Here is a 23145-nt window from a genome sequence, read left to right on the forward strand (position 1 = left end):
AATGCAAGAAAGCAAATAAATTATCCTAATAACCACAAATCCTACTGACCAAGAGGTCGATACTGGTTGAATTCATAAAAGAGACACCTCTGCATAGTGGACCATAGCTTTAGTTAGACCACCATTGGAGAAAAGCGTGAATTTGGCCCTTGAAGTCCAGTTTAAGGGTAACAGAGAGAGAGAGAGAGAGAGAGAGAGAGAGAGAGAGAGAGTGTGTGTGTGTGTGTGTGTGTGTGTGTGTGTGTGTGTGTGTGTAATCAATGTGCTAGAAGTATGCAAGATCAGAATCGCAATGGGGCTTAAAATCCGTGAAAACAGTTCACACTTCATTATATTATTACTTTGAAATATGATTATTTTAGAGCATTTGTTTTTCAAAATGAACTTTAGAACTGTTTGTTCCTAAAAAAGAATCCTGATACAGCTTTTGGAGATAAGTTTGATGAAAATTTATATCTTATATTATGTTTTCTAAATGTACATCTTTTTATGAGTCAGTAATTTGTTTGTTTTCTTCAGAGTCACCATGATTTTCTTTTAAAATTTATTCTTACATATTTTCTTGTAGTTTATCACTGATTACTGGTACAAATAGAAAGCTGTTTTGTATTCTTCACTTATAAACTGACATCTTACTGAAATTTTATCATGGTTAATAATTTTTGTCATTTTATGCTCTTAGGTTGCCATGGTAGTCATATAATCTGCAAATAATGATGAATTTCCCAGCCTTTTCCAATTATATGTTTTCATTTTCTCCTACTTTATAAATTGGATTGATTACAATTTCCAGAAATCTCTTGAAGAGTGGTTTACATATGACATGTTATGGACTTGATTTAATGGAAATGTTTCAAGCACTAAAGTGATGATTATAATATTATTTATAATTACTGTTTTTATTATTATGGTTTCAGGGTGACATTTATCATCTAAAAGAGGTGTCATTCTAATCTCAGTATTATTAGCAGAAATAGATATTTCACTTTGTGTTCTGTTAAATGTCTTTTCACTATAAAACTATATAACCACATTTGTTTTCTTTTAGGTCCATTAAAATATCATTAGATATTACCAGCTTTCCAAGTTCAACCATCTGTAAATGTCTTAATTATTGCATAAACACTACTTGGTTATGGTGTTTTGATAAAAATCTTTGGCTCATTTTTATATAGAAACTTGATCTCTAAAATAATGAGAAATGTTTTATACATTCCTATTTTGTGTTCTTTGCTAGCTTTTAAAGTGGTATGCTACTTCCCTAAAATGAATTGAGAAGTATTCCTTTTTGTGTAATCTATTACCTATTAAAGGTATTAAAATCTTTGTTCTTTAAAGTTATAAGCAATTTTTGTCTGAATTAATTATTTGGACTGGACAATTTTAAAAATTGGCCATATTTTGAAAACTTTAAAAATTACTCTCATGGACTCATGGTAAATTTGAAAATAAAAATGAGCTGGTTGTTCATCTTTCTGTCTTCAAATATGTAATACTTTTTTACAGGAACATAAATAGCAAAAATGTAATTAAATTAATAAATAATGTGAAAATTATTTTAATAGTTATTTTGTTTTCAAAAGTCCTTTCTCATTCTCCTATAACCTAATGTACATGTGTATACATGCACACATATGCATACATAGATGGGTGTCAATACCTTTAAATAATATTTTATTGAATCTCAATAAGTAAAAATGCTTCAAGAGTAGAAAAATAAGGAAATTGTCTCCCTCATTTCATAAGCTGGTGTAACTGATGTCAGAAGAGGCTAAAAATTGCAATACAAATGGACATTTTCATTATAACAGAATGATTTTACTTATTAACAAAGTTGAAAAAATGTAAGTAAAATATTAATAAATGAAATTCAGTAATGTATTAAAATAAAGTATTATGACCAAGTTGAATTCATAACACAATTAGAAGAATGGTACAATAACAGAAAAATTGATGTAAGTCACCTTATTAAGATTTAAGAAAAATAAATTATAACCACAGAAGAATAGCATGTTAAGATACAGAAAAAAATTATTTTATGGGACAAATGTATATCCACATAAAAAGAAATAGTTTGGTCCCTTATGTCACACCATACACAAAAATTAACTCAAACTTTATCATAAACTTAAAGGTAACAGGAAAGCTATAAAACTTTTACAAGAAAATGTAGGAGTAAGTCATCTTTATTATAACACCAATAGCAAAAATTATAAGATTGGTAAGCTGGACTTAATCAAAATTACAAATGTTTGTGCTTTAAAGAATACTGTCAAGAAAGTGAAAAGACAATGCATAGAATGGGAAAATTATATGCAAATTATATAACTAATAAGATAATTGTATGCAGATCATATTCATTTTTAAAAAATCAATAATAAAAAGATAAATCATCCAATTAAAAATAGTCAAAGGATTTGAATAGACATTTCTCCAAAGAAGATTTAAAAATGACAAAGAAGCTCATGAAAGGTGCTCAATACCATCAGTTATTAGAGAAAGACAAAATGAGATGCCACTTCACAAAGAGTAGGATGACTAGTGTAAAAAAGACAAAAAATACCAAATTTTGATAAGTATGGGGAGAAATCGGGACCCTCATACCTTGTTGGTAGGAATGCAAAATGGTACAGCCCTTTGGAAAACAGTTTGACCATTCCTCAAAATGTTAAACAGAGAGTTATCATATGAGCCCCGAATTCCACTAAGTCTCTACTCAAGAGAAATAAAGATATATATCCACATAAAAACCTACACACAAATGTACATAGCAAACTTAATCACAAGAGATAAAAGGTGGAAATAACCCACATGTCCATGAATGGATGAACAAATACACAACATGTGGAATGTCATGTAATGGAATTTATCTGGTAATAACAGAGAATGAAATACTGATACATGCTGCAACATGAATGAATCTCAGAAATATGAAATATGTTAGGTGAAAGAGCCAGTCACAATCACATGTTATATGATATTATTTATATGAAATGCCCAGAATAGACATACCTATAGAAACAGAAATTATATTAGTGGTTGTTTAGGGCTGGGTGGGAATTGTGTGGATGGGAGAGAAAGAACTTGTTTAAGTTAAACAAATTAGAGTGTTTGTTATTCGATACAAGATTATTTTGGTGTGATAAAAACTATCTAAAATTATTATAATGATGGTTATACTACTCTGCAAATGTATTAGAAAGCATTAAAAACCACTTTAAATGAGTGAACTTTATGATATGTAAATTATATCTCAATAACACTGTTTATGTTTTAATTAAGATCTATTTTGGGAAATTTGTTACATAAAGATAGTACTTATTAATAATTTTTGCTATATGACACTGAAAATGACCACCAGTGGTGTTTGTATTTGAGCTAACTGCTGGTTTTCTTTGTTGCAGTAATAAATTAACATAATTTAAAAAGCCCAAGATTGGATGTGTGTGTGTGTGTGTGTGTGTGTGTGTGTGTGTGTGTGTATAAATTTAGGGACACTTATGATTGAAATATTCTCAAAAAATAGGAATAGAAGCATAATTCCTGGGTGGCTCAGTTGGTTAAGCATGACTCAGCTCATGAACTTGGGGTCCCAGGATGAAGCCCCATCAGACTCCCTGCTCACTGGGGAGCCTACTTCTCCCTCTGCCCCTCCCCCATGCTCCTGCTCTTTTTCTCTCTCTCTCTAACAAATGAATAAAAAAGTCTTGAAGAAAAAAGCGCAATTCCTCAAACTGATGAAGTATATCTTGCAAAACATATTGCAAACCTAACGGGCAAAAAGAACATCAATGGAGGAATAGATAAAAATGCTATATTCATAAAGTGAATAAACCTAACAATTTAAATAATTGAAATAGTGTTGTATTAACTTAAATTTATCTCAAAAGTACAAGATAAATGAAAAAGTGAAGTTATAAAAATTACATGAATTAAAACACATACATAGGCATGTCTTTATGGATAAAAATATACAGTAATGGCTTTAAAACATGGACCAAGGGGCATCTGGGTGGCTCAGTTGTTAAGCGTCTGCCTTTGGCTCAGGTCATGATCCCGGGGTCCTGGGATTGAGCCCCGCATTGGGCTCCCTGCTCGGCGGGAAGCCTACTTCTCCCTCTCCCACTCCCCCTGCTTGTGTTCCCTCTCTCGCTGTGTCTCGCTCTGTCAAATAAATAAATAAAATCTTAAAAATAAAATAAAATAAAATAAAATAATAAAATAAAATAAAATAAAACAAAACATGGACCAAAATTATGCAAAACAAGTACGCAATAATGTTTGCTTTCGAGGAAAAAAGGGAGGGGATGGAACTACAGAAAATAACAAAGAGGCTTTAGATTTACCTGCAACCTTCTATTTATTTAATTAAAATATTTCAAGATGTAAAATAAAATGTCCACTATCCCAGGTAGCGGATACACGGGCATATGCCATTATCTGTAATTTACTGTGGTTTAAAATTTACAAATTCATTTCTGGGTGATTTTAATATTATTAGAATGTCCCTTCAAATTGCTAAATTATATTTTTAAAGAATAATGTTATTTAAAATTATTAAATTTCTATGTTGGGTGAAATAGGCGACGGGGATTAAAGAGTACATTTAGCGTGATGAGCACTTAGTGTATAGAATTGCTGAATCACTATATCATACACCTGAAACTAATTTAACACTTTGTTAACATACTAGAATTAAAATATGTTAAAATTTTATTAATCAGTACTATAAGTCTAAGTGGATTATCCATTTCCTCCTATAAAATCTAAAATTCATACACATGCTACTTATTAATATGAAAGTGCTTTTTCTCTTTAAAAATATACACCAAATGGACAATCTTTTTACATAGATCATGGTGCGCTCTTATAAGGCAAAATTTACTTCATTTTCAGGTTATACATTTTAAAACTGTAGCTATAGGCACTAATCTAGGAAGAGTAATGCTAGAGTGCTAAAACGATTTCATTTCCTGTAATAAGGATTCTAATACAATATCCAATATAAAGAATACATCTATGTATAATCTTAACATTTGTTTTCTGTGAAAATAAAACAGGTTTCCTTTCCCCTTGGTGGTGCTTTGTTCAACCTGTGTGGATCAGCTTTTAAGGTTTTAGTAATATGTAAGTCTGATTTTAGATCAATTGGAGGAACCAAAAGGAATTAAAAAAATCAACATGTGCTTGAAGCCACATAAAATATATTTTTTATTTTAGCTTCAACACAATAAGTCACAAAATTATTCAGAAACTGTAGAATATTTTACAACCAGTCACACTGATGATGCAACGCTGTTAAATCATGTGAAGTTAAGTGTATGTCTGTTACCCTGCCACATTTTCTATTTTTTTGAGAAAATTTAGTCATATTATATATTTCAAATTAACATGTTCTAATGTTATTATCAGTTAATTCCAAACTTGTAATAAAATATATCTTCCAATAAGTAATATTTTTTCTTTATTCATTTCTGTATCCTGAGGATACACAAGAGAACCTAAAGCAGGTGTAAGGTGCAAAACTCTTAATAAATATCTGCTGAATTGATGAATCAATACATGGAATTCTAGAAGCAATTTATTACTTGATATTATGCATTTCTATTAGTATATAGAGGAATTAAGCTGTTCAACGCAAAGTTCCCCTTCTCTGCTGTATTCAAGGCATGATTGCCTTTCTCTCTTACCCTTCTAAATTAGACATTGCTTCCTAATATTATTTGTTCAAGATGTTCTCTACCACTTCCCCTGATCTCTATTGCCTTGCACAGAGGGGAAAGTGCACAAGCCCTGGGTCTATCCCATCATATTGCCCCAATAGCACTATTTCATGCAAAAACATTTTGATACTTGTGGCATATGCAGGCTTAAAAAATGATATAATGTGTGAAAGCATTTTCCTAGCTCTCAGCCTATAATAAAAAACCAATGAAAATTTGTTGCTATGACGTTACTAGTCAGTCTAGAGGAGATCAGGGAGGAGGAAAGATATTCCACTTAGTTCAGGTTCCTTCTGGAGGGAACTCAAAATATTATTTTAAGTTACTTTTATCATATTGGTTATATGTGCTCCTTTAAGTTTTAAATCTCTACAATTTTGTTCATTTAAAACATGTAGATAAAGGATCCCTATTTTATATACTTGATTAGAAATTAAACATAGTAGATACAGATTAAACACTGAACTTCCTACAGTATTAGGAGTAAAATCTACATTCTACTCTTATGCCTGATTATATGGAGGCTGGAACTGGTTTCCAAATATCTTAGGATCTCGGAATAATATAAATAATTTTATTTATACAGAAATTTAATGTTTAAAACAATGCCTACATGTATTTTATCTCAGATCAAGTACATAAAATGTAGGTGTGCATGTGAACCTAGGACACCTGGCACCTTCCATTATATCCTCTGGCTCCAAATATAGCTTCCCTCTTTGACTCTCTAAAAGAACCCAAAATGATCTAGAAAGACTAGAAAACTTAGGCTTTGTTGTTTCTACCTACTTACTGTTTTGTTCTTGCCTCCAAAAGTATTGTGGATACTTATTAAGTAAATTAATGACAAAAGAGAATTTTGCAAAGATTATTTGATAGGTTTAGGATTTAAATACTTTTAAAATTGCAACTCTGTGTATTGAAAAATGTTGCTGGGATGTCAGCAGCTCAGTTGAAAGTTCCCTGGGAAGAGGTTTTACAAAACACACTCAGATACACGCAACTGTATCCAATTCTAGTTCTGTCCAACCGCTGTGTGTTGAATGTAAAATTCCAGTGTGTCATTAACAAAGCTTTAAAAATAAACAATACTCTGCATACGTTGAGTATATTGTTTCTAAAACCAAGTCATCTAAGAAAAGTCCTAGTTATTTCCGAGTCTGGTTGTTGAGGCCTTTTCAAAATCCTTGTGGAAAATAAACCAAACAACTGAGCTAAAAGTTCCAGTGGTATTAAATTATATGTCAAGAAAGGGAAGAGATATGATCACTCATTTTTACAATACGCCTACTCAAAATCTTACTTAGTACTTCTTAGGGTTCTTCACATTTTCCCTTTTAGCACCAAACCCAAGATATACTCACAGCAGGCTTGTGATGCAGTACAAAACAAAAGGTGTTTGACGGTAAAACCCCTTCCTGCCTTTTGTTCTATGAAATCTAAGTTCCTACATGAAATTATATAGGGCAGGGAGCTGGGAAGAGACAGAAGCATTGAGGAAAAAGTCAGGCTAACCTTGACCAAAAAGAGTAGTCCTGGGTTCCTTGTGCAGGAGGTGTCTGAGGTCCACAAATTGTAGGGTGGCAGACACACTCCTGCACAGGCTAAAGAGGAGTACAGCTGCATGTGCTCCCAGGGAGTCAGCAACTGCCAGGGCAACACAGGAGCCAGAAAGTGCTGTGCTCACAATACTTCTTATTAATTACTTGATCATCAACTCCTTGTGTGTGTCCAAGAGGGTAAAAAAATCAATCATTCATGTTAAGCTAAACCAAACAACTCTTGAGAATTATTAAAAACACAAATTTAGAGTTGATTATGTGGATGAAAACAGAGATAGTAGAAAAGGAAAAATGATTATACAATGATTATACAATGTCATGGAAAAGGCACAGAAAACTGCACCCAAGCTCAGCCAAACACTAGAGACTTGAGCTCAGGTGTATGTGAAGACTGATTGAGCCAGGCTGGTGTATCTTGCTGAGGTCTAATGGACCATGGCAGGACATGTTCATGGCAGAAGTGAGATCCCTTTGTGCATGGACAGTCTGCAGATATGGGCTGAGCTAAGAAGGTTCAATAAAGTTTTCCTAAACCTCTTTTCCCCTGTCAAGTGTTCAATGTATTTTGCATTTCTTAACTAAAGAGTGGCTAGAAGGCAAGTCAGGAAAAAAAAAAATCAGTACATTAAAATATTAAAAATGTGAGGTCAGAAGAACCTCTCAATAATTTTACCCATACCCCAATCCAAACTCCATTGCCAAAGCTTATACTTTCAAAGTTTGTTCTGCATTCCTAGTTGGGTTGGTTTTTCTTGACCTCTTCAGGCCATATTTGATAAGGAAGTTGGTAATGATATCCTGGGATCAACTTAAGTGAGGCTTAACAGAGGCTCTGAAGGCATTTCTCTTTCAGCTCTAAAAATCCTTTTTATGAAACCTTTATATCTCCCCAAGTCATATTGCCCTTCTCCCTTCTTCCCTGTCAAAGCCACCCTTTATCAGCGGTATCACTAGCTTGGGAACTGGCAGCTGAAACCAGAAATGCAGGAGACTCTAAACCCCATTAGATAGAGCAGCCAGACGTTTAATAAATATCTGTCGTTTTAACTTTGTTCTGTGGTTCTCAACATGTCAGACTTAAGAAAAAAGTAGTGGGATGGAATTGTAACACAGACAAGTATGATGTATAGCACAGTTGCTGTGGAAATACAGTACCCCTGGCTTGATGTCTCCTGTAAAAATTTCACTTGAGTTTGTAAAGTCTGACCTAAAAAACCCAACATCACCTACAACATAGTGTAAAGAACATACCATTTCACAAACAGACTTGGGTTTTCAGTTTAGTTTGCAGTGCCTGATCTTTAAGAAGAAAATGGTAACATTTATTAACTGAGAATTTAAAATGTTGAATAAAAACACAGATGACAGCTAACTCAAAAGAAAAGAAAGAAAAATAGAGTGATTTGTCTATAGCCCAAGGAATCCGTGTGAATGTTTTAAATGATTAAAATGATTTAAAAATCATTAACTACATGAATTATAAACACTTTAAAAATGTGTTTGTGCTATTATGTATAAGAAATTAGCATACAATGAATGGCAAAATATTTTCACCAACACAATCCTTTCATAAGGAAATAATCAGGGATACTCACAGAGATTTAACATTTAATAATAACATTTACAATAGCAAAACATTCATAAACTTTTTTAAAAACCCAAGTTAAAAGAGCATGATATTTGTAAACACATAACATATGCACATATACTAAACACTGGAAGTGCACAAAAGTTTAGGGGTGCTCATTGCTAAGTGGTAAACTGCAGGTTGTTCATATTATTCAATTTTCAGTATTTTAAAAATTACTTTTAACGAGCATAAAAAATCTATAATCAGAAAACAAAGCAAGCAGAAAATGTACTATAAGTTAATGAAAAGGCATTCAAGTAGGTTTTAAAGAATATATTTTATTTCTTTATATATTATATAAATATATAAATATGTATTTATATATTTGTATTGGGTGGTTTGTACTTGGGTCTTTGTTTTGATGATGATGATGATGTTGCTTTTTATGATTTATATGTATTATATAACATGCTTAAACCAATTTATAATATTTTGGGGAAAAAAGTAATTTCATGGAAGTCATCATTCTTTTCTTATTTAAAAGTAAACTTTTAGAAAAATGTGTATGTCCAAAAGGTATTATTAAAATTAATGTTATTTTATAATATTAAATATTATTAAAAATAATAAATTATGAAGTCTTTCATACTAAAAACCAGTTAGGAAGAACAAACAAGCATGGCTATTGTCTTCACCAATATCTCACACTGATCACCATTTCAAGCAGATAAATGTAAAAAATAAAAAATATAAATACTGGAAAAGATAAAGGAAAGTTTTCATTACTGCAGATGCTATTGATATGTATCTCAGAAATTTGAGAGAATCAAGTGAAAACTCCTTACAAAAGAAAAACTATATGAAAATTCCAAAGAATCGGTTGGTTAAAATTTTAATATTGTAACATTGATGGCCTCTCTGTATATCAATACTACCCAGTTAGAAAATCTGATACAAGGCAGCAGACTTTGATATTTGAAACTGGTCATGAAAAATATAATGATAATTTTTCTGAGTTTCTTGGTTTGCCTTGACTTCTGATAGACGAATGGCAAGAAAGCTTATGCTATTGAAATTTTCACTGCTGGAAATTCCAGAGTCAGGGAAAAGAAGACTTTTTTTTAAACATGTAAATAACAAAGAAGAAATTTTTGTTCACTTTGAGAAAAACATAAGGTGTTTTTTTCTTTTACTGCCTGTACTGAATTAGTGTTCCACATTATATTTGCCTTATATATTTGTTTATTTTTATATCTTATTATAGAAAATTCCAGTTATATACAAAATTTGATCTTCTAGTCTAAGAAACATCCATGCACCCACCACCCAGTTCTATAACAGTTAAGTCTGGCCAGTTTTGTTTCTTTTATACCCCTACTTATTTTTCTATGAAATGATTTTGAAGCAAAGTCCAGATATTATGATATTTTAGCTGGACTTATTTTAGTAAAAGATTAGGACTCTTTTCTTCCTTTTTTTAAAAGATTTATTTATTTAACAGATAGAGGGGGAGAAAGAGTGCAAGCAGGGGAAGGGGAAGAGGGAGAGCGGGACAAGCAAACTCTCCACTGAGCAGGGAGCCGGATGGAGGGCTCCATCCCAGGATCCTGAGATCAAGACCTGAGCTCAAATCAAGAGTCAGACTCAACCAACTGAGCCACCCAGGCACTCCAAGTATTTTAACATATTTTCCAGACCACTGTTCAACTAAAAATAAAATAACCCCCTTATTTCATCAAATATCCAGTTAATTTGTCCTATTGACTCATGTACTAATTTCTGTAATAGTTTGAATCAGAATCTAATAACAAAAATATCATTTATCACTTGGTTAATAGTGTTTTCATATCTCTTTTAATCTACAGGTACTTTTTATTCTCTTGCAAACTTTTTTTTTTTAATTTTACTGTGGAGATTGAAAAGTGATTATATCATCAAGGAGTTACTCAATAGGTTGCTCTTCATTTGTGTTTCCTGACCTGACTCAGTTTTGATGTTTTGAGAGGGAAAAAATATTTCATATTCATAGATAGTATTATGTATTATATTCCCCCATCAAGGCATATATAATGTCTAGTTATCTCTATTTTTGTGATGCTAGCAGCTAATGAAAAATAATGCTTACATAAATTCATTAAGTGTGACAAAAATAGCAATAATCCAGTTCTACTATTCTGTATTACCTGGAATGATTCTTTAAAAATTTCCCCTCAACTTCTACTTGGTTATCTACCAGCATATTTTTTAATAGAAAAATGTAGACAATTTTTATTTTTTCCAAACCTGTTTTTTCAAAATAATAATTTGTTTCACTAGCATCTTCCTAAACTGACCAATTTATGTTCATTTACATTTATATTATTTTTCAAACTCTCATGAATTGCATCTACAACTCTTAATATTCCTAATCTGAGTTAGTAGTTGAATTTCCCATTTTATGTCTTGCTCTTTTCCTTTAGTATGTTGTAATTGTCCACCATTATTTATTGAACAAAAGTAAAAGTATAAAATCTTCATCGAAGTAGATTTAGCAGATCTATCAATGTTGAACATTTTCACAAGTTTTCAAGATTTAATTATTAAAAGTAATGATGTAATAAAAATAATTTAACACAACCCTTGTTGGTCATTTCTCATCATTTCTTTAAAATTAATGAGAAGAGTTTGTTTCTGAACCAAATAGCATAAGCAACTTACACAAATGCAATGTAAATAACTGCATTTCCCTTAAGAACATTTGTACTTTTTTTTTTAAGATTTTATTTATTTATTTGAGAGAGAGAATGAGAGACAGAGAGCACGAGAGGGAGGAGAGTGAGAAGGAGAAGCAGACTCTCCGCTGAGCAGGGAGCCCGATGTGGGACTCGATCCCGGGACTCCAGGATCATGACCCGAGCCGAAGGCAGTCGCTTAACCAACTGAGCCACCCAGGCGCCCGAACATTTGTACTTCTTTAAAGTCCTAGCTGTAGTGCTCAGGAATTCCATGTTTCCCAGTACCATGATTATTTTTATTTATTGCAAAATGTAATATAAGAAAAATCCTGTGACAGTTAATAAAAACTGCAATTACTGAACTAGCTAATTTTTTCTCAGACTTAGGATCTCAGCTCTGATTTTCTTCTGTCCAGAAATGTCTTTAAGCACTCAAAACAGTAAATGTACACATTCAACTAGTCCTAGAGAATTTTAGGTTTTCCAGCCCAACATTTCTTTAAAAAAAAAGAGAGAGAGAACACGCATGTGTGTATGTGTGTGTGTGTGTGTGTGTGTGTGTATGTGTGTGTGTGAAAGAAAGAGAGGGGGCTAGGGGCAGAGGGAGAGGGAGAGAGAGTATCTCAAGCAGACTCGCCGCTGAACCTGGATCCCCTCATGGGGCTCTATCTCAGACTCTGAGATCATGACCTAAGCCAAATCAAGAGTTGGATGCTCAACCAACTCTGCCACCCAGGCACCCCTAGCCCAACATTTCTTTATGCAACATTATGACATAGTTTTTTGAAGAAATGCTGTGTTCCTTCATGTGTCTTGCCAATGAAGAAGTAGCTGTAGAGGAATTTCCAGGTAGTCCCCAGATTAGATACAAGGGGAGAAGCCAAAATAACAGAATGTTATTAATCAGAGTGGGATAACCAGCTGGTCTAACACTTTATGTATTTATTTGATTGAAATGTATGAATGGTAGATGCCTTTTCCTAGATCTATGTCTACATACATCTCATAATATAATGCTCTTCTTGCCTAGCTTACTATAGTTTGATCCTGTTTTCTAAAAACTTTTATTTATTTGAGAGAGAGAGAGCACACACAAATGGGGGGAGGGGCAGAGGGAGGAGAAGAAGACGCCCCACTGAGCAGGGAGCCAGATGCAGGGCTCAATCCCAGGACCCTGGGATCACGACCTGAGCTGAAGGCAGACGCTCAACGGACTGAGCCACCCAGGTGCCCCAGTTTTGTTCCTGTTTAATTTAAGAACTGGATCAATTCATTGTTGCTGACACAAAGTTCTCATTGCCTGCAGACAGACAAAAGCTAGGGCAGATAGATTCTTACTACATATTTAATCCCCTTATAAGCAACCACTCTCTAGCACATTCTATTGGTTATGGCCCCAGCAGAGAGCAGATGGCAGAGTCAATTGGTTACTTCAAGAGTGTCTAATAAAAAGACTGTTAGCAAAGGTGTCACAGAGTTTTAGGGAAACCAGTAAGAAATGGTGCACTATCCCAGGGCTAGTGACAACAGAGACCTACCATCATTCCCTAGACCTGAGGGAATTTCCTTTTCTCAGTAATATGAGTTAGTAATTCTGAAACTAATTCCCATATATTCTGGGATTGGACAAACAGATAAATATATACTAAGAATAATGACAACCAGATATCTGATGCTTCAAGAAGGGCATTAAGCATATGGAAAGGAGATTAGAATGAATCCTTTAGGGGGCACCTGCGTGGTTCAGTTGGTTAAGCCACTGCCTTTGGCTCAGGTTATGATCCTGGAGCCCCGGGATCGAGTCCCGCATCGGGCTCCCTGCTTAGTGGGGAGCCTGCTTCTCCCTCTGACCCTCCCTCCTCTCATGCTGTCTCTCTCTATCTCATTCTCTCTCTCAAATAAATAAATAAAAGCTTTAAAAAAAAAAAAAAAGAATGAATCCTTTAGGGTTAGATTAGATATGCAGTTACCAAGATAAACTGGTAGGCCTTCCCTTAGTCTGTTTGTGGAGAGGGCCCAGGAGCAGCACCACAACCGAAATGAGCACACCTAGAGCCACTAAGAGGAACCAGAGCTCCAGGGAGAAATAACTGATTCTACAGCTGGTGCACTAAACATGCAAGAGGAGCCTAGAATATTGTGTTGAGCCTCAAAGAAAGGAAATACTCAAGGAATGATGGGACACATCAAGAGGACATTAGAGTCAGCTTGAAGGACCTTCTATAGCCAAGACTGACAATTTTACTTGAAAATATGTGATAGTAGCAGATTATAACCCCAGTGAATAAAATTTAAATGCTTGAGTCCATGCTAATGTAAATAAAGCATAAATAAGTAAGTAAGTAAGTAAGTAAGTAAGTAAGTAAGTAAGTAAATGTTAGAGAAGGAAAAGTAGAAACTGATCACCTGAACCTAAAGAAAGCCACACTGTGGGAGCTGTGGCCTTTGATACAGGGATGGAGTTCATCAGTGGTGACCCATCAGGGAGAAAGCTGGAAGGATAAGAATAGCCCGTTCGCCTCTCTTCCATCCCTCAGCTCTCCTACTGGTGCCTCCCACTGATGGATCCTTGCTGGAACTAGAGGTCAAGGCAGCACCTTGATGCAATCTATGTAGGTCATATCCCTGGAGAGTAGAGAGTAGGGTGACAGAATGGTTTGTGAATCTTCAAGAGCAAAAGGAGACGACCAGCAAACTCTTTTTGCCACAGAGATTTTTCCAAAATAATGATTTGGCCTTTTTGTTTTCTTTTATGAAATATTTATTGCGCAAAGACTGGGCTTCATGAAAGTCAAAGTTCTTCACAACTCGGTCTCAGCATATCTTTTTGCTTTTTTCCACCTCTGTCTTCCTCTCCCTCATACACTAAACTTCAATTTTAGACTATATTCTGCTTTTGAGGGCACTCACGCATAACACTGTGGCTTTACCTACCTGTGTTTTCCCTTGCTTGGAGGGCTCCCTGCTCACTTATGTTATAGAAAATTTCCCATAAATTCTTAAAGGTCTAGGTCAAATATAACTTCACTTATATTCTCCTCAACCATCATTAGGCAAATAAAGTTTCCCTTACTTTCATTAGGCAGGGATAATTGATAAGAGCTTTGTGCTCCAGTAGCACTTATTCAAAAATCAATTAGCAATACTATATAGTATCACATTTATTTTTTTAAAATCTCCCTCCCTTTAAACTGAGATCTTCTGACATGTTCCTGATAATAGAGTTCAGGCACTCTATAAATAGCTGTGGAGATGAATATATGATGTCTCAAGTTATATAGAAATCTGATTTTCACACTCTTTTCCAGGAAACCCCACATTTAGTTATAATCTTGAAGAGTTAATTTCTAGTAACATCATATACCTTCATCACCACATAGCTATTTTAACTACACCACCAGCTCTTTTATTTAATATGCAGTATTTTCTTTAAACAAAAAATTCCACTGTTAAAAAATATTGAAAAAGCTCCAAGATACCGCAGAAAAATTTAGGAATATCTTGCATTTATTTAACATTGAAAATTGTATACAGGGGTGCCTGGGTGGCTCAGTCAGTTAAGCGTCTGCCTTCGGGTGGGGTCATGATCCCAGGGTCCTGGGATGGAGCCCCGCATCGGGCTCCCTGCTCCGCGGGATGCCTGCTTCTCCCTCTCCCACTCCTCCTGCTTGTGTTCCCTCTCTTGTTGTGTCTCTCTGTCAAATAAATAAATAAAATCTTAAAAAAAAGAAAATTGTATATATAATTACTGACATAAATATATGATATATATACATACATATATAGGTGCGTGTATATGTGTGCATGTGTGCATATATACATATATGTATATATACCATATACATATATATATACATATGTGTGTGTGTGTGTGTATATATATATATATATGATTTGGTTGGATTTGATTATGGAATAAAATCAAATAGAAGGAATAACAGGGCTTCTACGTACCCCAGTTATAGATAAAGAAATGGAGAAGCAGTAAGGTTGAATAACTAGCTCAAGGTCAAATATCTTGCAATGATGGGTCAAGACAGAATATTCATAGTAGATACTACTTTCTTTGAAGAAGTTTATGGAAACAAAAGATAGAGGAATTGTCAATAAAGAGGCAGATTTTCCGGGAGGGTCTTGGGAAAAAGCCAAATCTCCTGAATTTAAAATTGGAATAGCTACATTAGACTCTCTCTTCTCTCTAGAGAAAAATCAGCAAAGATTGCTGATTCTGCCTATGAAAAGGGAGGACAATTTTCTCTTGACATGGTTTCTTTCTTTCAGGTCATGAGTAAATGTCCCTTTTCTGTACAAGGAATATCATCCGGCTAGCCTAAGGAGATTAATGCATGTCTTAAGTGAGAGTGATCTGTTTTTTCCTAACTGACCAGTTCTGGCAGGGGGAAATGAATTGTGGCTAATTTTATACACAAGAGAAATTGTTGCTCTTACTAGAATTACTGGATTGAACTGGAGCTTTGCTCAGGTTAACTCCTTGGAGATTGCTACTATAAGAAATGTTTTATTTTGGCAACTTTTGTTGTAGGAAACAAAGAATCTCAAACTGGTTCCAAGATAAGAAAAGTTTATTATGAATATCTACATGAAAGACTTTGTTTTTTAAAGATTTTATTTATTTGACAGAGAGAGACATAGCAAGAGAGGAAACACAAGCAGGGGGAGTGGGAGAGGGAGAAGCAGGCTTCCCCCTGAGCAGGGAGCCCAGTGCGGGGCTCGATCCCAGGACCCCGGGACATGCCCTGAGCCGAAGGCAGACACTTAACAACTGAGCCACCCAGGCGCCCCTACATGAAAGACTTGACTTAAAAAAAAATTTAAGAACAGAAACATTACAGAAGGAATCTAAATGCTTGGAACTAGAGGGAGAGTCTAGACATGGGGTAGCTCCACGTTCTTTTAGTAGCAGGAGTCACAAAGTTGGCTATGCATATGAATACAGTTATATTCTATAAGTATTTCTTTCCAATCTGATAATAACTCCCCTATTTTCAGCGTTTCTTAACTTAAATTTTCATGAGTCAGACCTGCTGGTCTGGAGTTGTGCTTCTTAAAATGTAATACGAATATGAGTCACCTGGGAATCTTGGTAAAATGTGTATTGATTCATGAGGTCTTGATTAGAGTCTGAGATTTGGCATTTCTAATAAGTTACCTGGTAATGCCAAAGATGGCTGTCCACAGATCCTGGTTTGTGTGGCAAGGTAGAGTATCTTACCAAGTTAGGGCAGTAGGTATATTAGGCCAGTTTTAATGGCTTAATTGTCCTTAGGTCATGTATCCATCGTTGGTCCAATCACCTGCAGCCAGATTTTAGGGACAGATTCCTTATCGTATCACATATATAGGGGTTACGGGAGGGAAAGTTCACCAAAGACATGAGTGAGATGGGACTGGCATTCTAAATTATGCCTCCTATAAGCCGTTATTTTTCACTGAGTATTGGTTGTAGTTCAGTATCTTTGTCTACTGGTGATCACTGAAGATCAAAAGAAAGTCAGATGATTGGAGTCTCTGTACTCACCGTATTACATCCTGCTCTAATTCTAAAATATGTAGAAATAACCTCATCTTCCTATAACCTACCGAATCGGGGGGAGAATTGTACTTGCCAGTAATTTCACTAAAAATGTGTCCATCTTTTTAAAAGCAACAACTTTGGTAATTGATACGTGTTAGCAAAAACTGTGGTCTCAAAATTCTTTTTCTACAGATTGTGGATAAATCTAGAAGCTAGGATGTTTAATACATATTCTTCATCCTGAAAATGGAATGATCATCCTAAAATATACATTTCTTCTTAGCATATTCATCGATGATTCACTCCAGGATAAAGACCAAGCTCTTTATGGGTCTTCAGAATCTGATCTCAGCTTATCCTCCTATATAATCTGCCACCATTTCTGCCACATGTCATAACTATGTCATGCTCAATTATATGCCATTACCTATCTTGAAGAACCTTCTAGACTCTGTGAATTTATACCTGCTCTGTCTTCCTAAAATGTGGCTCCATATATATTTGCAGCTCATATTTCTGCTCATCCATTGGTTATTCTACCCACAAGTAATTATATCATTCTCTGTTTCAAGAGCCATCAGTAGCTATCCTAAAATAGTTTTTAGTACAGTATATTTGTTTATGCATTTGTCTAGTATAAATTATTTTAAATATTGAATCCTCACAGGTGAGCACAGTACTCAGTGGCCTCTAAGGAAATATTTATTAGATGAATGAAGAGAATGAAGGAATCACTTGGTCTATAGAGGCAGAGTTGGAAAGGCAGTGGGTGAAGGAGTCCTGGAGAAAGTTGGGGGTGGGGGAGAATGAAGCAGATAACAAGAGGCAAGCCACAGACCAGCCACATACTATATATAACGAGGGACTGGCCTCACACAGGTATTTCTACCATTTGCTTCTCACTTGACTCTATGCTAGGTCTGTTTGCCTTCAGCAAGTTAGAATGATTTTTAAATCCTGAGTTCACAGCTACTGGAATATTTACTTCTCCTAAATGAAACCATTCTTTTTTCCTCATCACTCAGGATTCTGGTGCTACAACAGCAGCTGAATTGAAGATCAACACCAAAAGGTGACTCATCGAAATGGCAGGGAAAGTAAATCAAATATCAAATAAAGTCAATTCCTTTACTCTCCCTAGCTGATTATTGTTCCTTTGAAGATAAAATATTTAATCTATCCTAGAGGTGTGAAATCCAAGGGCTTTTATTGAACAGCTTTATTGCAACAGGTTAGATATGCTCATCTTAACACTTTATAGTGTTTGCCTGGAGAACATTTATGCTCATGAGGTCATTTGGCTGAGCTTTATTGGCTTATATTTATTCCAGAGAAAAGAAATTTATTTTTCTTTGCAGAAGCAACTAAGTGCTTTCCTGTCTTCTCATGCTACCCCTGATTTTAAGTGATTACCATTTAAACTATCTGACACAGAGACTTTTACATCTATATGCTTCTTCCCTTTTGCACCAGGGGGCATGATGTAAATGCATTTATTATGTAACGTGTAGTCTATTATAAAGAATGGTTTATTCTAGTCAGCTCAAAGAAATCCTAACGGACATTAGGAGCTAAAAGCAGGACATAAGGACAGAGAAGAGAGATTCTTTCAACAGAACCATCTCCCCGTCCCCAGAAAAACAGAAAAACAAAAACAAACAAAACAGGGAGAATCAAGAGAGCAGAGGGGTTACCAGGGGAAATACACCCATCTAACCTCTGCAGTTTCTTCTAGGTTGGGGCAGAGTGGCTGGCCTAGCAGCTAGCGCCACCCTACCTCTCATCTTGTCTCCCTCGTGGCTCCATGGCTTTTAACAATCATGGTTATTTTAGAGGCAATGTTTTTGAAGGCCACAGAAATGCCGGATATCCATGTAAGTGGAACCCATTGAGAAATCACTGTGGCTTTTTGCACGCCTCCATCTTCCCCTGCATGTAGTCCTTGTGGCCCTGGGAGCTGTGAATGCTGAGTAGCACATATTTTTCGTTTAGCTGGTACTGCAGCTGTTTGTGTCCAGGACCTTACAGATGTCCCAACAGACTCCACGGAGGTTGTGATCTTCATACTCCATGTACAGTGAGCACCGTTTGGCCTCTAGATATTCTTTTATCATTGCCCCCGTGGCCCACCATGTGAAGTTTGAGCATCTCCACTAGGTCTTTGCTTTCAGGTTCATTCAGATTCCTTCTGGTAAACCTGAAACACAGATGTCTCCATAAACTTGAAATTGAACTTGCAGAGGCAGCTACCAGTGGTCCCCTGCTGGCCCTGACTTTTGCCCTATGGAGAGACTGGGGTCTTCCCACAGGACAAACTCTGGTGGTTATGCACATTTCAGAACTGCTTGGTGTGGAAGGCGTTTCCTGTTTGGGGCTCCAGCACTGTTGCTGATGTGTGGGCAGAGAGGGAAGCCACAGGGACATGTTGACAGGGCTGTGCTGAGGCACTTCACCTTTAGTGTCTGCAGAGCACCACCCAGAGGCCTGGCTGAGCTGTACCAAGGCTGTCATGGGTTTCTAGAGCAGGTGGAGCAAATCCAGCCAACTGCAGCAGAAGCAGAAGCCATGGAGGCCCCAGACCCGAGCATAGGCTCTTCACATTCTGGATGGAGGCCTGGCCAATTCCATCCGAAAGTGGGGAATTGAAGCTTTGATTTGTGTTGGTGGAAAGGTTATCTCTGAGGAGTGATCTTCTCCCTCTTCAGAACAGGTAGGCAGGGAGGTGGCACGTGTGCTCCTGGCCTTCTCTTCTGATTCCGAGTCCTCCTCAGGCTGTAATTACATTACAATATACATTGTACAATATACATTACAAAATACATTACAATACTCAATTCTGAGTATTCTCAGAATTAGAGATGGGAAGAGCAGGACTGGCCTGATCAAGCCCTGGCTTGGCTGGCAGAGAGGCTGTACTGTAGCACGTGGGATGAGAAAGGAATGCCACAGACTGGGCTTTTGGGGAATGATGAAGCCCTCCAGCTCATATATCTTGTGTACAAGGAGCAGATAAGTGATCATCACCTCGTATTTCTGGTCCATCAGTGAATCCTTGATTTCTTCCTCTACATAACCAATTAACGCCATCTAGGGGTCATTATAGTCGGGCAATAGCTCCAGATAGGCTTTAGTTCAACTTTATGACCTACGTTCGTCCATAGATCTTTCATAATTTTCTCAAAAGTGCCTGTCTTGGTGGGATTGAGAATACAAAATTTCTTGAGCAGGTTTTCACTCTTTATGGAAAAGTAGAAGGGAATATGGCATATTCCACTCAGTACCTGCTCTCACAGCTTCTTGAGATTCTGTGCATCAGAAGGCAGGGATCAGATGACCACTGTAGATCAGATAACCCTCAGGTTCCACACCTCCAATTCTAGTCCATCATAAGATTTGCCTTGGAACAGTTCTGCAGCAGCAAAAGAGGAACTGCTACAGAGAGTATCCAGCTTGTTGCCAAAGGTGAATTTACTGCTGCAGTCCGTCTACACACTTACTATTCATGTCAACACCCAAAAGCAGGTGTTTCGCCTTTAAGTCTCTATAAATAGTCCACTTCTGGTGGCAGCACTACACAGCAGACACTTTCTAATATAATTTGCTCGAGGACTTTTTTCCTTTCATATGCCATGAATCACTAGGTAATCAAACCTCTCTTCCACTAGTATACTCCATGATGTAGAGTATTTTCTCAGTCTTGATCACCTCAAATATTTTAACTATGTTGGGATGATTCAAAGTCTTTAGGATTCTGACTTCATGGGTATTTTCTGGAAGCTGATTATCATGGCTCCCTCTTTCCCAGTCAGGATGTGCCAGGCCAACTTCAGCTTGGCCAAGTTACCTTTGGAGATTGTCATGAAGAACTGGTGGTTGCCAACATGGGTCTCCTCCTCAGCAAAGATAGCTGAAAGGCCCTGCAGTTGTTGGACTTACTGTTGGACTTGCACTCAAGGTGTCCCAAGGTAGGCTTAAAATTGGGAAAGTTGGTGATAAGTTTGGTCTAAACCATTCAAAAAGAAAATTATTTCCAAGTCTACCTGATAAACTGATCTTTATAATGGACTCAAAACACAATGCCAGAAATGCCAAAAAAATACTAATGATAAAATGAATATGAAAGAAATAAAGAAAAATAGGAAAAAGAATAAAAAGAAAAGAAAAATGAGAAAAATAAGGTAAAGAAAAAAGAAAAAAATTAATAAAAAATAAAACAGACAAAAATCCCACCATGCCAATGAGATGTATTTGAAGGATGAAACAGCTAAGCTTGGTCAGTATCTCTCAGGTCATCAGAAATCAGCTCCTTGAACTAGAAAGACTTCAAACCTCAATAGCACATTCTGAGGCCCAGCCATGGACTGAATAAGGCTTTAGAGAAAAAACAATGGCCCCTGTTGAGGTCATAGCAAGAAGTGAACCTACAAGTCTGAGGATGATCAACAGTGGCTTTGTCACTTTTTTTTTTACAGCTTTAGTGAGATATAATTCACACACCATACAGTTCCTGTATTTAAGTGTATAATTCAGTGATTGTAGTATATTTACAACCATCATCACATCAGTTTTAAAACATATTTATCACCTCAAAAATAAACCTCATGCCCTTTGAGGTATCACATCCCTCTCAAATCCCATGTCACACACACACCCCCAGGCCTAAGCTACCACAAATCTACCTTCTATTTCTGTACATTTAACCTGATCTGGACATATATGAGTGAAATCATATCATATGTGGTCATTTGTGTCTGGCTTTTCTCATTTAGCATAATATTTTCAAGGTTCACTCATATTGTAGCATGTATTAGTACTTTATTGCTTTATGACTAAATAGTATTTTTTTTTTAGAAAAAACCACAGATCTTTATTATTTCCATTACAAAGGGCAGGTCTTTGCAGGAGGAGGGAGGGAATTCTGACAGCGATGAGCAGTCCTACAGGACAGCAATGACTGAGTCCGCATTCAGGAACATCTTGGAGATATAGCTGTCTTTGCTGACTGGCTTGGACTCCTTGCCTTGGAATTCTTGGGGACCTCGGTCCACATATCCTTCACAGTCTCCAACACCATGTTGCAGTGCCTGCCGAAGGCTTTCACATGGCCGAGAGCTTCTGGCTGTTGTGGCAGTTAATGAGCACTTGGGTGTGGTTTTTGCCTCTCACTACGTGAGAACAGAAAGTGGACATGTGTTAAACTTTTTCTCCTCCCACATCTGCAGCTCCTCTGGGTCACCTCACTCTTGGGCTTGTTGAGGAGCCTCATGTGCTAATGGCTGCACTCCCCCAATCTGTGCCATCTCCTCCACGTTGCTCCTGCCCCCGATGGACATTTGCTTTGCTTCCACCTTTTGGCTATTATGAACAATGCTACTATAATCATTCAAGCACAAGTTTCTGTAGGGCCATATGTTCAGATTTCTCTTGGATATATACCTAAGAGTGGAATTACTGGGTCCTATGGTAACTCTATATTTAAGCTTTTAAGGAACTGCCAGACTGTTATCTAAAACAGCTGAACCATTTTACATTCCCTCCAGAAGTATGTGAAGGTCCCAAATTTTCCACATCCTTGTCAACACTTGTTATTATCTGACTTTTTGATCCTAGCTATCCTAGTTAGTATAAAATAACATCCCATTGTGGTGTGATTTGCTCTTCTTATGACTAACGATGTCAAACATGTTTTCATGTGTGTGTTGGCCATTTGCATCTCTTCCTTAAAGAAAGGTCTATTCAGATATATTGCCCACTTTTAATAGTTACTTGTCTTTTGGTTATTGAATTGTAAGAGTTCTTTATATATTTTGAATACAAGTTCCTTAACAGATACATGATTTATCCATAGTTTCTCTCATTCTACGTTTTTACTTTTTTGATGATGTCTTATGAAAAGCAAGAGTTTAATATTGGTGAAGTCCATTTAGCCTTTTATTTCTCCTTTGTTTTCTTCTAATTTTGTTCATGTCTAAGAACACTTTCCTAAACCCAAAGTAAGTAATGCTTATCCCCTATGATTTAACAGTTGAGTCGTTTTAGC

General features: G+C 36.1%; 2 pseudogenes; both read right to left on the reverse strand.

Annotated features, from left to right (window-relative positions):
• Positions 1–18885: 18885 nt before the first annotated feature.
• LOC113920462 lies at positions 18886–21512 on the reverse strand (annotated as a pseudogene).
• A 530-nt stretch (positions 21513–22042) lies between these two features.
• LOC113920453 lies at positions 22043–22371 on the reverse strand (annotated as a pseudogene).
• Positions 22372–23145: the final 774 nt, after the last annotated feature.

Source organism: Zalophus californianus, chromosome 15 (genome assembly GCF_009762305.2).
Source record: "Zalophus californianus isolate mZalCal1 chromosome 15, mZalCal1.pri.v2, whole genome shotgun sequence".
NCBI lineage: Eukaryota > Metazoa > Chordata > Mammalia > Carnivora > Otariidae > Zalophus > Zalophus californianus.